At 38.3% G+C, this 16402-nt stretch overlaps 1 long non-coding RNA gene across 1 annotated transcript; it reads right to left on the reverse strand.

Annotated features, from left to right (window-relative positions):
- Positions 1-628: 628 nt before the first annotated feature.
- Positions 629-6508, reverse strand: LOC127456060 (uncharacterized). The gene is made up of 3 exons (XR_007899779.1): positions 6406-6508; positions 4122-4253; positions 629-3938 (listed from the first exon to the last, which is right to left on the reverse strand). It is a non-coding gene; the product is annotated as an uncharacterized LOC127456060 (long non-coding RNA).
- Between the last annotated feature and the right edge of the window lie 9894 nt (positions 6509-16402).

Consider the following 16402-nt stretch of genomic DNA (forward strand, 5'->3'; position numbering starts at 1 on the left):
TATGTCTTTTCTTCTGCAGAACACAAATGAAGATTTTTAGAAGAATATCTCAGCTCTGTAGGTCCACACAATGCAAGTGAATGGTGGACAGAACTTTGAAGCTCCAAAAAGCACATTAATGCAGCATAAACATAATCCATACGACTCCAGTGGTTTAATCCATGTCTTCTGAAGCGATCTAATCGATTTTGGGTGAGAACAGACCAAAATATAACTCCTTTTTCACTATAAATCTTGACATCAGCAGTTTCATTGGCAATCATGAATTCAAGCACTTCCTAGCGCCATCTATCACTCTGCACATGTGTCAAGCACTAGGAAGTGTGATCGAGCTTGAAATCATGATCGTGCCTAGAGACTGATACAGCAAGATGTACAGTGAAAAAGGAGTTATATTTTGGTCTGTTCTCACACAAAACCAACTGGATCGCTTTAGAAGATATGGATTAAATTACTGGAGTCTTATTGATTACTTTCATGCTGCATTTATCTCCTTTTTGGAGCTTCAAAGTTTAGGTCACCATTCACTTGCATTGTATGGATGTACAGAGCTAAAATATTCTTCTAAAAAATCTTCATTTGTGTTCAGCTAGAAGAAAGAAATTCCTACACATCTGGGATGGCATGAGGGTGAGTAAATGTTGAGAGAATTTTCATTTTTGGGTGAACTATTCCTTTAAGTCTGCTGTGCACTTGCTCCACATCTTCATCTGCTGTGTTTGTAATCTATCAATGACTGACGTATATTGTGTTTTGGGCTATATTTAAACTGGGAGTGGTGACAGCTGGTGCAGGTGAGGTCAGGGTTGGGCACTCACGAACATCCCCACCATATCACATTCCTCACAAATCCTTCTTACAACCCAGCAAGGAGAACAAAAATCATTATAGTGTCTGATGAGTTAAACCTGCCGGACCAACTCGTGTTTCTGGAAAATCACGGCATGGTTTGAGGAACCAAAACACCCAAGTCGTCCGTGAGGATCCATGCCTCAGCTGAGCGCGGGCGATGTGTGGAATAAGGTGAAGAAGGTCAGAGGAGCATAGGGTGGAGGAGAAGGAGATGCTGGCTGGAATGATGAGCAGAGGGAAAGGGGTGGAGGAGAGGATCGAAAGAGAGCATTGATGGATAACGTAAGTGTTTGGAGGGGTGAGAATGGGTTAGACGAGCTGTCGACAAGTGAGCAGTGAACCGTTGTGATGTTATCCAGTTTATTTTCACTCGGCTCACACTCACAGCTATTTTAGAGGAGAGGGCGCGCGCACACACACACACACACACACACACACACACACACACACACACACACACACACACACACACACACACACACACACACACACACAGACATTACATAATGTTGCCTTGTTTATGAGAGGTGTAACTTTTTGATTGCATCTCGATTTTTGTTTTATACACCCGTATTCGTATTATTTCTCCGCCAAAGAAAATAGTTAAAAAAAGAAGCCAAAATATCAAACACAACTCGCTCGCTGCACTTCTTTAACACTCGGGTTTTGAACTAGTGTTCGTATTCGAATCTGTTTTGAATGAATATCTTAAAGGTGCACTCAGTTTTTTACCCTCATTTTAAAGAAAAAAAGAAATCAAAGTCATTTTTATTTGTATAGCGCTTTTCACGACACACATCATTTCAAAGCAGCTTTACAGAAAATGATGCTTTAACAGAAAAAGCTGTAATATAGTAATGTATTCGAGTCATAATAGTGCGGTTTAAAAAAAAAAAAAAACGCTTGTAAACTGTGCCTTAAAATAAATTATAGAAAATAATTATATTTATACTTATAACCCCAGTGAGCAAGCCGAAGGCGACTGTGGCAAGGAATACAAAACTCCATAAGATGTTGGTTAATGGAGAAAAATAACCTTGGGAGAAACCAGGCTCACTGTGGGGGCCAGTTCCCCTCTGACTAAACAACATGAATATGATGCCAATATTAGTTATTTATGTGCAGTGCAAGTCTAGATTTAAAATTAATGTTTAAACAAAAAGATATTATGAACTGTAAAATTAATGACTAAAGTCTTAGAATTTACATTGTTAACTAACTGCGGAAGTGCAAACAGATGCATTGTCTATTGTTATTTGGCTGATGAGGGCTGCAGTTAATTTATTATCTATGTATTCTATTTTAAGAGTGTAGTCCATCCTTTGATCGAGGTGATGTAGTAGGCAGAGGTCAGTAAGGTGCATTGCAGTTCGACTGTCAGCTTGTGGCAGATTCATTTCCGGTGGATTCCATCTTAAGTCCAAGTTTCAGGCAGTGTCCAGTGAAGTATCCCAAAAATCAATTGTAATTTTGAAACATATGTATAAAGTCATGTTCACTCACATGAGATGAAGACTGCAGTCATATCAGTTACTTTATAAAAGGTGTTTTATTCTACATGGAGAGGGTCCCCTCATGTGGGCTGCCATGTTAGAATCACATGACCAGCGAATACTACTCACTTAATCTCAATAAACACTCGGTTATTGGAAACTTTCACTCATGAATTAAATTAATAATGGCTGACTGTGGGGCCTGGGTAGCTCAACGAGTATTGACGCTGACTACCACCACTAGAGTCACAAGTTCGAATCCAGGGTGTGCTGAGTGACTCCAGCCAGCTTTCCTAAGCAACCAAATTGGCCCAGTTGCTCGGGAGGGTAGAGTCATATGGGGTAATCTCCTTGTGGTCACAATTAGGGGTTCTCGCTCTCAATGGGGCATGTGGTAAATTGTGCGTGGATCACGGAGAGTAGCATGAGCCTCCACAAGCAGTGAGTCTCCGGGGAGTCATGCACAGCGAGCCACGTGATAAGATGCGCAGATTGACGGTCTCAGAAGCGGAGGCAACTGAGACTTGTCCTCCACCACCCGGATTGAGGTGAGTAACCGTGCCACCATGAGGACCTACTAAGTAGTGGGTATTGGGCATTCCAAATTGGGGAGAAAAGGGGATAAAAAAATAAATAATGACTGACTGTAAATATTTAATTTTTTTTACAATGGCATCAGAAACTGAAAACTATTGTGTTTAAATGATGCTGCATCCAAGCCCCTAGGTGTCAGTCTAAGTCCAAGATGACAAATTCAAATCATTACTGAGTACACCTTGTAGACAAATTATTCTCGTTCACTTCCATTGTGTGTGTCCCAATCAGCTCCCTTGTTCAGTTGTCAGGGCTCTGGTCAGGGAGTCGGCCATTTCTAAGGCTGTCCCATTCGCAAAATTGTTCCAGTGTACTGAAACGTTTGCTCCCCAAAAATTCTAAGAATGCACCATAAAAATCAGGGAGCATTGTTGCTCACTATGATTACTTATCAGAAATATCATCAGGTTTCCAAAAGTCTCTCAAGTAGTTAGAGGACGAGCCAAGTGTAAATATATGATGTCAAAATGTATATTTTTTTAAATATTAGTTGTTAAAAAAGATTAAAAATACACTCATTTGTACTGTATTTTCTGAATTTTCTGAATCTCCAGAGACTGTCACTCCGCAAATCAATGAATGAAATAAAAATGAACGATGAATCAAAATCCCAGCCGCTAATTGGAAAAAGCTTCAAAGACAGACAAGCGGAGTGATACAAATAGTGAGGCATCCCAGTGCTGTTATACTAAATATCAGCACTCTTAGAATTTTGCTTGGCCAATCAGATTCGAGGATCATAACTTAGCCTGCTATGCTAATTTTATGATTATCTCTTTCTCAATTCTTTCTGTTCCTCTTCCTAACAGACTGCAGAAACTGGCTGAAATGGAGTTGTTGTCTTGTTCCAATAGCAGCCGTGCAGCTGGTTCTTCTTGAAGAGTCACCTCTTCACCCGTCTGTCAGTCTGACTGAAGCTGGTGGTCGACTGCTCCTCACCGGTCTGCTGTGTGCTGTTATGGCTCTTTGTGCTTTAGCCTTCAACCGTAGCTTTCTTCTCTGTAATGGACAGAAACTAAAGCAGGTCAGTCTGCTACTGAATTTATTAAATACTAAGGATGTGACTAAATATTCAACATATTCAGTATGGGGGGGATCATGTGTAAAAGTTTAATGGGGAAGTGTGTAATGTTTGCACCACTAGCTCCACCAAATGTATAATGACTGTTTTTAAACACTCACCTCCCTAGACCCACGCCATTGGTTGAGTGAGTCAATATCGGGGATTCCATCTACATATTATTTCAGACTTTTGGGATATTGCATAAATTGTTTTGGATGGAAACACCAAGATGGGAATAAAATCTTCAAAATCTGCATAAAAAAGGTTTACAGTTTTTATTCAATAAGAAGACATGTACATAAACTAAGATGGGAACACATTTACAGAATATATTCCTATGGAATTTATAAAGGAGTATAGATGCGTATCAAAAAAATCATGTGACTTTGCCCCAACAAGCCATGTGAATACATAATTCGCTCCGAGAATATAATCAATATCATCACTTATTGCGCGGTCTCTGGAATACTCGATTCTGATTGGTCAGTGGTGGCATCTAGCGGTCTGATATTTCTGAGTAACAACCGCACATCCAAGGATCATATCAGTTATCCGGATCATGCGAGTTAGCTTTCCTACTTCTCAGATCACTGTATGATCTCTACAAGTAAGCCAATAGAATAATTTCAACACAAATCAAGATTTCATATCAATTTATTTATTTATTTGGCAAGTAGCCTTGTAATAAGCTGGATAATGAGCAGGGAAGGTCATTTTCACAGAATAAACTCCAGAGGCAGAATTCGGCTGTTCAACGATTTCTTTCTTTTAACATAATTACATAATTTCAACACAAATCAATATTTTATGTCATTTTATGTCATTATTCATTTATTTATTTGGTTAGTAGCCATGTAATAAACGGGATAATGTACAGTCAGCTGATTGTTGTCGCTGACTGTTCCGCTGCCTCTGCTTAGCGTCTGGGTTCTGATCACCCTGTTGGTGTTTATTTTACAACAACAACCAGCTGACTGTAGATTCTCCCTTTATTTGCATCTCAAATGTTGCTCAGGTCATTCTGAAATACCAGGCACGAAGCCTGTCATCAAAACGATTGGCTACTATTACCTCCCAGAACTGTCTGACTCCAGGTGGCGGAGGACAAGTATCAGTTGCCTCCGCTTCTGAGACAGTCAATCCACGCATCTTATCACATGGCTCATCGTGCACGACACCGCGGAGACTCAGAGCATGTGGAGGCTCATGCTACTCTCCACGATCCACGCACAATTTACCACGTGCCCCATTGAGAGCGAGAACCACTAATCACGACCACAAGGAGGTTACCCTATGTGACTCTACCCTCCCTTGCAACTGGGCCAATTTGGTTGCTTAGGAGACCTGGATGGAGTCACTCAGCACACCCTGGATTCGAACTAGCGAACTCCAGGGGTGGTAGCCAGCGTCTTTTACCACTGAGCTACCCGGACCCCCCAGATTTTATGGGATATTAAATGAGCTTCACGGGTTGTCATTGTGAAGATTCTACCTTGACATTTGGAGTCAATTATGTTTTTTTTATTCTCCCCCCAAAAGCTTATCAGTGCCTACTAATGTGTGTTTTGTTAATATTTTAACTAAATATTGTGTATTATTCTGTGTGACTTTATCAGGTGCTACTGCAAAATGGTGGCGTGATAGAAAAAGTCAAAACATTTGCTGGAGGCCTGCAGACATGGTAAGAGAGAGACCAAATCCTATACATTATAACTGTGTCAAAATGATTTTCTGTGATAAACAACAGGATGCCACACATGCTATAGATAGAACTTAACTCATATTGAACCCGGAACAGTCCTTTGTGCAATCCCTCCCACCTGGGACAGACTGTGAACTATTGTTTGTAACACAATATTGTCTTCCTGTACATTCATTTACTGTATGTCTTATTCCTTGTCCCCAGAATTACAGCACAGCAGGATGCAGGTCATCTTGTAACCTAGGTTAATGTTCTGGCAGATGGTTTAGTGGTTTCCCTGCTTCACGAGCCCCTGCCAGAACCCAGCGAGCCCCACATACGAGATCTTCTCACAAGACTGGAGGTTGGTCTATCAAGGATGTGTGGTGCATTACCACATGTAAACATCACACGACCACCAATTATGTAGTAAACCTCACACAAGACACCAAAGTATGTCGTGATTTTTGATGAAAAGTCATTTAAGGTGTAAATGCCGAAACGTACTCTACGCAATTCATGAACAGATGTGAGCGCTTGGCCACCGCATTGCCAATGCGCAGTCCGGTTGAACATGCTTGATATGCGTTCTTGCGTTACCATGACGGGATCAAACCTAAGTACTCAAGGGGGTGATAGAGTTACCTTCAAACGTCTGTGCCATTAAACTGGATGTGTTGTGATTCTGGTAGTTTTCTATAAATATATTTACTTTAACTTACTTGCTCAGCAGTATTCTCTTCAAACTGTTGCTCCACTATGACAGTGGTTGAGTTGAAAGGGAAAAAACACTGTAAAAGCGAACAGTTCACTCTAATTTAGCTATAGTGCCCCTTGTGGCAATGTTGAGAATGCAACCCGTAGTTGTCTGTAGTAGTAGTCTGACATTATGCTGTCATGTCTGACCGATACATATTGGCACTTGCATTTCAAATTATGTTGCCATTGGAAACAGACAGATCTTGCCGGTTCTGCTAGACACCATAAACAAGAATTTGTTTATAAAAACAAATAATGTTTTGTTTTTTTCATTTCTTTAGGAGACTACAGGGGAACTAAAATAGACACAAATGAGACGATTGTTGACATGTACACACACTGAGCACTTTATTAGGAACACTATGGTCCTAATAAAGTGCCCGACATGGTCTCCTGCTGTTGTAGCCCATCCGTCTCAAGGTTCGATGTGTTGTGCATTCTGAGATGCTATTCTTCTCACTACAATCATACAGAGTGGTTATCTGAGTTACTGTAGACTTTCTGTCAGCTCGAACCTGTCTGGCCATTCTCTGTTGACCACCCTCATCAACAAGGCATTTCCGTCCGCAGAACTGCCGCTCACTGGATGTTTTTTGTTTTTGCACCATTCTGAGTAAACTCTAGAGACTGATGTGCATGAAAATCCCAGGAGATCAGCAGTTACAGAAATACTCAAACCAGCCCGTCTGGCACCAACAATCATCCATGAGATTATCTAATCAGCCAATTATGTGGCAGCAGTGCAGTGATTAAAATCATTCAGATACGGGTCAGGAGCTTCAGTTAATGTTCACAGCATCCATCAGAATGGGGAAAAAATGTGATCTCAGTGATTTGGACCATGGCATGATTGTTTTCTGTCTCTATCTCTGTCTCTCTCAGGGTGAGTTGTGTGTGCTCTCTGCTGCAGGTTCAGCGTGAGTGTGATGACCTCACATTGACTTCTATTATTCTTAGAATAAACAAAGTAGTTCTGTCATCATTTACTCACCCTCATGTTGTTCCAAACCTCTATCTCATGAACGCTTTGGTGTATTGACATGAAACTTCATATGTGGCATTGTGACCAAACCCTGACAATACCATATCTATTTGGTGACAGTGCCACCTATTGGTAAAAGGCTATAAGCACTTGTATTACTCTAAAGGTCCTTAAAACTAATGCCTTTTTTCACCACTGTGCTTAAAATCATTACTGGAATTCTAAATTCAATCAAAATGTTTGCCACAAGTCTTTATAGCAAGTCAGTCCACTGGCGGCCATATTTGGAACACTCCCGGGAAGCTATTTCCAGTTATGCCAGTGCAGCTCCTATCTACTTGAATGGGAAAAGACCAAAATCTCCAAAAAGGTTGGTCAGGATTACGATCAAAGAACATTTTCAGCAATAAAATCTGACAACACTGGTATCATAAATAGTGCTTCTTAAACCTCAGATTACTCAAAAAAATAAAAATAAAATTTTCTCTGCTTGTCTAGCTAATGTGCATGCACATTCTCGAGTTGATTGACAGGCGATGTCTGTATCTAAAAGGTGATTGGCTCTTTTAGTTGTAAGGCGGGTCTTCCTTTGTACATCTGTTGACTGTTGGGCATTTCAATTTCTCCCATTCATTTTAATAGAAGTGGCCCATCTCTGCTAAATAGTCTCAGGCTTGGCCCAGCAACAGCTGATTACAGCTTTATTTATAGTTAGAATTTAGACTGGAATAAACTGGAATTTCAAATAGATATATTTTATTTTAATTTGTATGTGTCCCTTTCAACTGATTTTCATTTTAGGTAATTTTCACTCTTTGATTGTTAGTTTTAGTTTTGTCAGTGTTTGTTTTCTAGTTTCTGTATAGTTTTAGTTTTTCAATAATATATATATAGATATGTATTTTAAGGCTGTGAAAGGTAATGCATAACTGATATAATTTATGTTTAAAGTTAAAATCCTCAGGGCCATCTAGTATTATTGTGATCTAGTGGCTTGTTCATGTTTCTTGAAGGTGGGTTGTAAAGGTTTAAAATCTTATAACATACTGTGTATCAAGAATTTATAAGTCTTTTTTTATTTTTTTTTATTTTTTTTTAGTTTTGGAGTAATGAAAATGTAAGTATGTTAGCTTAGCTTATTCATTAAGTTTGCATTTTAGATTTCATCAATAATAATAACACTGGCATTAAGCAGTACATTTTTGCTTTTGATATGATTTAATTTGTTCTGTGAATTAACTCACAGAGATCCAGGAAGACTTCTTGTCTTTGGAACAGCAGACATCATATTTTGTAATCCACCTGAGAGGTTTGATGAGAAAAAGACAAGTATGTGTTCAGATCAATCACAGACCACTCCCCCATTAACTCCCTCAGCTGTCCCAGTGTACACGGCTGTTCCAGAACCATTACAATCACATTCTGACCCAGAACCCTCAGAACTCACACAGAAATCCCACTCCAAACTCTCCCCCTTCCACCTCCAGTGTGGGATAAGGAGGAGGAGGACAACACTGTGATTTCGACAAAAATGTGACATTTTTATAGGTGCAGAAACACATGATTCAGTGTGGAGACATTTTTGGAGAGGGAATTTGGACCTAAGAAATTACCATATGTATGTCTTTGAGATGAGGTGAAGTTTAGAGACATACACTTGATGTCATGTTTACCAGCCCATTTATCACAGCCCTGTCAGTATGGCTAATCATTTTCAGGACTTCTTAAACATCTTCAAAGTGTTCTCATCAAAAAATCCTCCATGTGCAGCAATGACAGCTTTGCAGATCCTTGGCATTCTAGCTGTCAGTTTGTCCAGATACTCAGGTGACATTTCAACCCACACTTCCTGTAGCACTTGTCATAGATGTGGCTGTCTTGTCGGGCACTTCTCACGCACCTTACAGTCTAGCTGATCCCACAAAAGCTCAATGGGGTTAAGATCCATAACACTCTTTTCCAATTATCTTTTGTCCAATGTCTGTGTTTCTTTGCCCACTCTAACCTTTTCTCTTTGTTTTTCTGTTTCAAAAGTGGCTTTTTCTTGGCAATTCTTCCCATAAGGCCTGCACCCCTGAGTCTTCTCTTTACTGTTGTACATGAAACTGGTGTTGAGTGGGTAGAATTCAATGAAGCTGTCAGCTGAGGACATGTGAGGCGTCTATTTCTCAAACTAGAGACTCTGATGTACTTATCCTCTTGTTTATTTGTACATCTGGCCTTCTACATCTCTTTCTGTCCTTGTTAGAGTCAGTTGTCCTTTGTCTTTGAAGACTAGTGTACACCTTTGTATGAAATCTTCAGTTTTTGGCAGTTTCAAGCATTGTATATCCTTCATTCCTCAAAACAATGATTGACTGACGAGTTTCTAGAGAAAGCTGTTACTTTTTTGTCATTTTTGTCCTAATATTGACCTTAAAGTAATAGTTCACCCAAAAATGAAAATTTGCTGGTAATTTACCCAACGAGCTTACATCATCGAGTCGTGTGGATTATTTTGATGCACCCTAAATATGCATTTTGGACCGTCAAAAAATGGAGGACATTCACTTGCATTGTTTAGAGGAGGAGGCCTGAAAAGTCTTAAATTCTGTTTTGATGAAGAAAGAAACTCAGATACATCTTGGATGGCCTGAGGGTGAGTAAATTATCAGCAGATTTTCATTTTTGGGTGAACTATTCTTTAAGACATGGCAGTCTATTACATACTGTGGCAACTTAAAAACAAAAACAAAGGCAATGTTAAGCTTCATTTAATGAACCAAATAGCTTTCAGCAGTGTTTGATATAATGGCAAGTGATTTTCTAGTACCAAATGATCAATTTAGCATGATTACTCAAGGATAAGGTGTTGGAGTGATGGCTGCTGGAAGTGGAGCCTGTCTAGATTTTATCAAAAATGACTTTTTTCAAATAGTGATGGTGCTGTTTTTTACATCAGTAATGTCCTGACTATTCTTTGTGATCAGTTGAATGCCACTTTGGTGAATTAAAGTACCAATTTCCTTTGGTATATATATATATATATATTATAAAAAGTATTTGGACATTGAAGCCAAACTTAAAATGTCATTGTATAAGAAAACAATATATCAAACCAACTGTAAACAAATGATGCTATACCATTCCTCACTACTAATTTTGCTTTTCAGAGCCATTTTTGCAATGTTATTATTAGTGACTGTATGAAGTCAGTCCCTCTCAATTTCACACAGCTGTCCTAGCAGAGTAACACAGTTCAGCACATTAACTAGGAATATGTTCCACTAACATTTAATATTCAGAAAGTATACAAATACTATTTGTCTTCTTTTTGAGCAATATATCTATTAACATACCATTTAAAACCTAACAAACTTCTTTTTGTGAATTCTTTGTCAAATAAATGCCACTCGCATCTACATTTTATCTAATGCAGTGACATTCATACATTACACAGTGTCTATATTTTGACTTGTGAAACTCTACTTGTAAAAGGTGTAAATAAAACCATATTTCTCGTATGCATATTTGAAACCAAAGTAGATGTTCGGTATGAAAATAAAGCCACAGATAATGAAAGTACAGGTGCATCTCAATAAATTAGAATGTCGTGGAAAAGTTCATTTATTTCAGTAATTCAACTCAAATTGTGAAACTTGTGTATTAAATAAATTCAATGCACACAGACTGAAGTAGTTTAAGTCTTTGGTTCTTTTAATTGTGATGATTTTGGCTCACATTTAACAAAAACCCACCAATTCACTATCTCAAAAAATTAGAATACATCATAAGACCAATAAAAAAAAACATTTTTAGTGAACTGTTGGCCTTCTGGAAAGTATGTTCATTTACTGTATATGTACTCAATACTTGGTAGGGGCTCCTTTTGCTTTAATTACTGCCTCAATTCGGCGTGGCATGGAGGTGATCAGTTTGTGGCACTGCTGAGGTGGTATGGAAGCCCAGGTTTCTTTGACAGTGGCCTTCAGCTCATCTGCATTTTTTGGTCTCTTGTTTCTCATTTTCCTCTTGACAATACCCCATAGATTCTCTATGGGGTTCAGGTCTGGTGAGTTTGCTGGCCAGTCAAGCACACCAACACCATGGTCATTTAACCAACTTTTGGTGCTTTTGGCAGTGTGGGCAGGTGCCAAATCCTGCTGGAAAATGAAATCAGCATCTTTAAAAACTGGTCAGCAGAAGGAAGCATGAAGTGCTCCAAAATATCTTGGTAAACGGGTGCAGTGACTTTGGTTTTCAAAAAACACAATGGACCAACACCAGCAGATGACATTGCACCCCAAATCATCACAGACTGTGGAAACTTAACACTGGACTTCAAGCAACTTGGGCTATGAGCTTCTCCACCCTTCCTCCAGACTCTAGGACCATGGTTTCCAAATGAAATACGAAACTTGCTCTCATCTGAAAAGAGGACTTTGGAACACTGGGCAACAGTCCAGTTCTTCTTCTCCTTAGCCCAGGTAAGACGGCTCTGACGTTGTCTGTGGTTCAGGAGTGGCTTAACAAGAGGAATACGACAACTGTAGCCAAATTCCTTGACACGTCTGTGTGTGGTGGCTCTTGATGCCTTGACCCCAGCCTCAGTCCATTCCTTGTGAAGTTCACCCAAATTCTTGAATCGATTTTGCTTGACAGTCATAAGGCTGTGGTTCTCTCAGTTGGTTGTGCATCTTTTTCTTCAACACGTTTTCCTTCCACTCAACTTTCTGTTAACATGCTTGGATACAGCACTCTGTGAACAGCCAGCTTATTTGGCAATGAATGTTTGTGGCTTACCCTCCTTGTGAAGATTGTCAATGATTGTCTTCTGGACAACTGTCAGATCAGCAGTCTTCCCCATGATTGTGTAGCCTAGTGAACCAAACTGAGAGACCATTTTGAAGGCTCAGGAAACCTTTGCAGGTGTTTTGAGTTGATTAGCTGATTGGCATGTCACCATATTCTAATTTTTTGAGATAGTGAATTGGTGGGTTTTTGTTAAATGTGAGTCAATATCATCACAATTAAAAGAACCAAAGACTTAAACTACTTCAGTCTGTGTGCATTGAATTTATTTAATACACGAGTTTCACAATTTGAGCTGAATTACTGAAATAAATGAACTTTTCCATGACATTCTAATTTATTGAGATGCACCTGTACATCTATTTTGGTCTAGGCTGGTGGTACCATCTGTGGCCATAAGAGGGCACAATCCAATCAAAAATAAGAGCTGTATCCCAATTCACATACAGTACTTTTTCTAAAGTGCACTAATAGTATGTACTTCACTGTTGATGAGAAATTCCATACTTTTAAATAAGTAGTAAGTTAGTACTGTATGTATCTACAAGCACACTACAGACCCTCTTGTCATGTATGTTTTATGTTTAAATGTAAGCATTACATTCCTTGCATTAAAATGTATTATTACTTCCTTTTTAAGTTCATATATTTAAAAACTTTTGTGGCAGCTTCATATTCATTGACAGTTTTGTACAACTAAAGAAGCGTAAAGAGAACTGTCACTAATTATTTCCACTTTCCATGTGGAACGGGTAATAGTCAGTAATAACTGAACAATGGATCAATGGAAACAGCATACCATTTATTTAAGCAACTTTTTCCATCCTATTTTTTATCAGTATACCATGATGTGGAATGCACTTATTGTAATCTTGCATACTATTTAGGATGGATTGGGAGGCAACATGTTAGAGGACCGAAAACCAGGTTTCACACACTGTTCTCCATGTATATCTATATTTCAGCCATATACATTTTTTGCTGTTATTACTCATGGCAGTAAGGGCCAAACAATTTCAACCAAATCAACTTTATAGTGGGAAAAATATCTGCTTGGTTACTGGAGTGCATATTCTGTAAATGTATTTCAAATGAAAATAGCTTTTCTTGTAAGAGCAAAGACACTCCTTTGTTCTCCTACCCTTTGTGGATTTATAAGGAATTTTCATTTGATTTAGGTCTATATTATGTACACTTACAAGACCTGAGGGTCTGTATATTTAAAAAAAAGACAAGCTACAGGTTTGAGATGAGATTTAGCTGCAAGGGGAAATAACTGTTTGTGTCCTCTTTTGGTCATTAATCTGTTAATCTGTTTTACCATCTGCAATAGTGACCGCTGCTTTAAAACATTTCTAATTTTGAAGTCTACTCCTCCCTTATGTTAAGTGAATAATAGTAAAAAAATAAAAAATCACAGAGATCCTGCTTCTGCTGAAATAAGTTATTTTCCTACTTTAATTTATTTTAAAGTGTCAGTGGTATAGAGTAATTATTTTATGTTTCTAATTAATTACTACAATATATATAAAACTAGATTTTTCAACTAGAGTGATGGTTGCTCAAACAAAACTTGCCACCATTTTGCATTATGCTATGCTTTGTTGTTAGCATACTTGTAAGCATTGATGATGTGCTATTAATAAATAATCATTTAATTTATTCCACTTCATATTATGCCTTAAAGGAATATTTCACCCCTTCATCATTTATTCACCCTCATGCCATCCCAGATGTGAATGACTCTTTCTTCTGTTGGACACAAACGAAGATTTTTAGAAGAATATCTCAGCTCTGCAGGTCCATACAATGCAAGTGAATGGTGACCAAATCTTTGACACTCCAAAAAAGTAATCCAAATGACTCCAGTAATTTAATCAATGTCTTCTAAAGCAATCCAGTTGGTTTTGTGTGAGAACAGACCAAAATATAACTCCTTTTTCACTGTACATCTTGCTGTATCAGTCTCTAGGCACGATCATGATTTCAAGCTCGATCACACTTCCTAGTGCTTGAAGCATGTGCAGAGTGATAGATGGCGCTAGGAAGTGCTTGAATTCATGATTGCCAATGAAACTGCTGATGTCAAGATTTATAGTAAAAAAAATTTGTTATATTTTGGTCCGTTCTCGCCCTAAACCATTTGGATTACTTCAGAAGACATGGAATAAACCACTAGAGTCTTATGGTTTACTTTTACACTGCCTTTATGTGCTTTTTCAGCTTCAAAGTTTTGGAAGTCCACTGGACCTACAGAGCTGAAATATTCTTCTAAAAATATTTGTTTGTGTTCAGCAGAAGAAAGAAATTCACATACACATCTGGGATAGCATTAAGGTTGAGTAAATGATGAGACATTTTTCATTTTTGGTTGAACTATACCTTTAAGATCACCGTTACCTGTGGTAAAAATCACTGTAACGCTCGCCCTCTCCTGGTTTAAAGTTTTAATATGACCCCTTGTGCTTTTGAAGTTGTATAGCCTACATGTATAAGGACCTTTCCATTAGATTGGTCAAATATGTCTGTTTTTCTCTTTTAAAATATGATTTAGGCATGATTTCTCCAGCTAAGCCCCTATTCTGAATTTTATGGTCTTTATTGCTGACCAGAGAGAGGAAAGGCATAAAGGGTAATTGCTGGAAACCTATCTGTTATTACTAAAAACACACTCTTTTGATCCAAATTCAGTTACCTCCTTCAAAAAAAACAGACAGGTTACAAGCAGTCATCCGGTTCAGAGGATATATGCTGTACAGATTACTGTCAGTTAACCCTGACCAGAGAATGTTTGTTCAGGAGTGAACAAGAACAATTTGCCAATGGGCTAAGAAAAATAAACTTAATTCAAGATTGTCTGAAAACAAGTCTTATTTGCTTCTTAAGTAAATGTATCTTGTTTAAAGGATCTTCAATTGATTACAATAGAGTTTGTTATTAGAATAGAGCTAAAATAATAATTTAATAGTCTAATAAGCATAAAAAAAATACATAGCACACACAAATATTGTTGGTTAAAATAGTAATTTTTTTATCGCTTATCAAATGTTTCAGGTACTGAATAAAATATATTTAAAATGAACATTTCTCTCGACCTGTCTACCATCTTGCTATGTTGAAAAAAAATCCATCTTAAAGACTTGGCAACATTTACCTTTGCACGGCGAAAATCTGTGGGCGAAGAAGGTGTGGGCGGATGTTGGACTGGGAGAGTGAAGTTAAAAAGAAACTCACCACTAAAAATATATATTTTTGTCCATTGTGACAGTGCAGCTGTGTACGAAGCACCGCCCACCAAGCAACTTCGTATTGGTCAACGTGGTGAATTCACCTGTCAGAGTTCACCAAACTTGAACTCCATGCGAAATCCGCGGGGGAAAATTCTTCGGAACCGGAAGTCCATTGTGCGAAATTAACGATCCCACAGATTCCCACTGAGACGTATTTCGCCCGTGGAGTTTCCCCACGTGAAGGTAAATGTGACCACACCTTAAAACCAAAAATGAAAATTCTGCCATCATTTACTCAGCCTCATGCCATTCTAAAACCATATAATTTTCCGTCTTTCATAAACAAAAAAGGAAATAATTTAATAATAATTGAATCCAGACCAGTTGGCTGAATTCAATACAATGGCAGTAGACAGGGTGATAAAAGTAGTCCATGTGTCTCGTGCATCATATTCCAAGTCTTCTGAAGACATACAATCACTTTGTATGATGAAAAGACTGTGAATGGTGAATGCGCATGGACTACTTTTTGTGACAATTTATTAAGTGTTAAAGTGACTTTTAAAAGTACATTTTTTCACTAAGCTCATTGCAATGCATTTCATGATATTCACAAATATGCGATGCTGCCTTAGATTTTGGACAAAACGAGGTATCTTAGAAGGCAGCATAATGTTGCCACCTACCTTTCGGAACAGTCGCATCAGTAACATTCCTATGATGCCTTAAATGCTGTCTAGGTATACAGCTCACTAGTTTTTTAAAACAGAGCTAATGCATCTTAAAAATGCAGAACAGAAGGCCAAAGAAACAACTTGTAAAGTCTCAGCGCTTTAACCTCAAAACCACAGCTTAACTAAAGACAAATATGTCCAAATTGTGTGTGAACTCATTATGTGTGTGTGTGTGACTGTAACACATAGGCATGCTGCCTAATTTATCTTGTTTTGTGGCCTC

This window comes from Myxocyprinus asiaticus, chromosome 18 (genome assembly GCF_019703515.2).
Source record: "Myxocyprinus asiaticus isolate MX2 ecotype Aquarium Trade chromosome 18, UBuf_Myxa_2, whole genome shotgun sequence".
Classification (NCBI taxonomy): Eukaryota; Metazoa; Chordata; class Actinopteri; order Cypriniformes; family Catostomidae; genus Myxocyprinus; species Myxocyprinus asiaticus.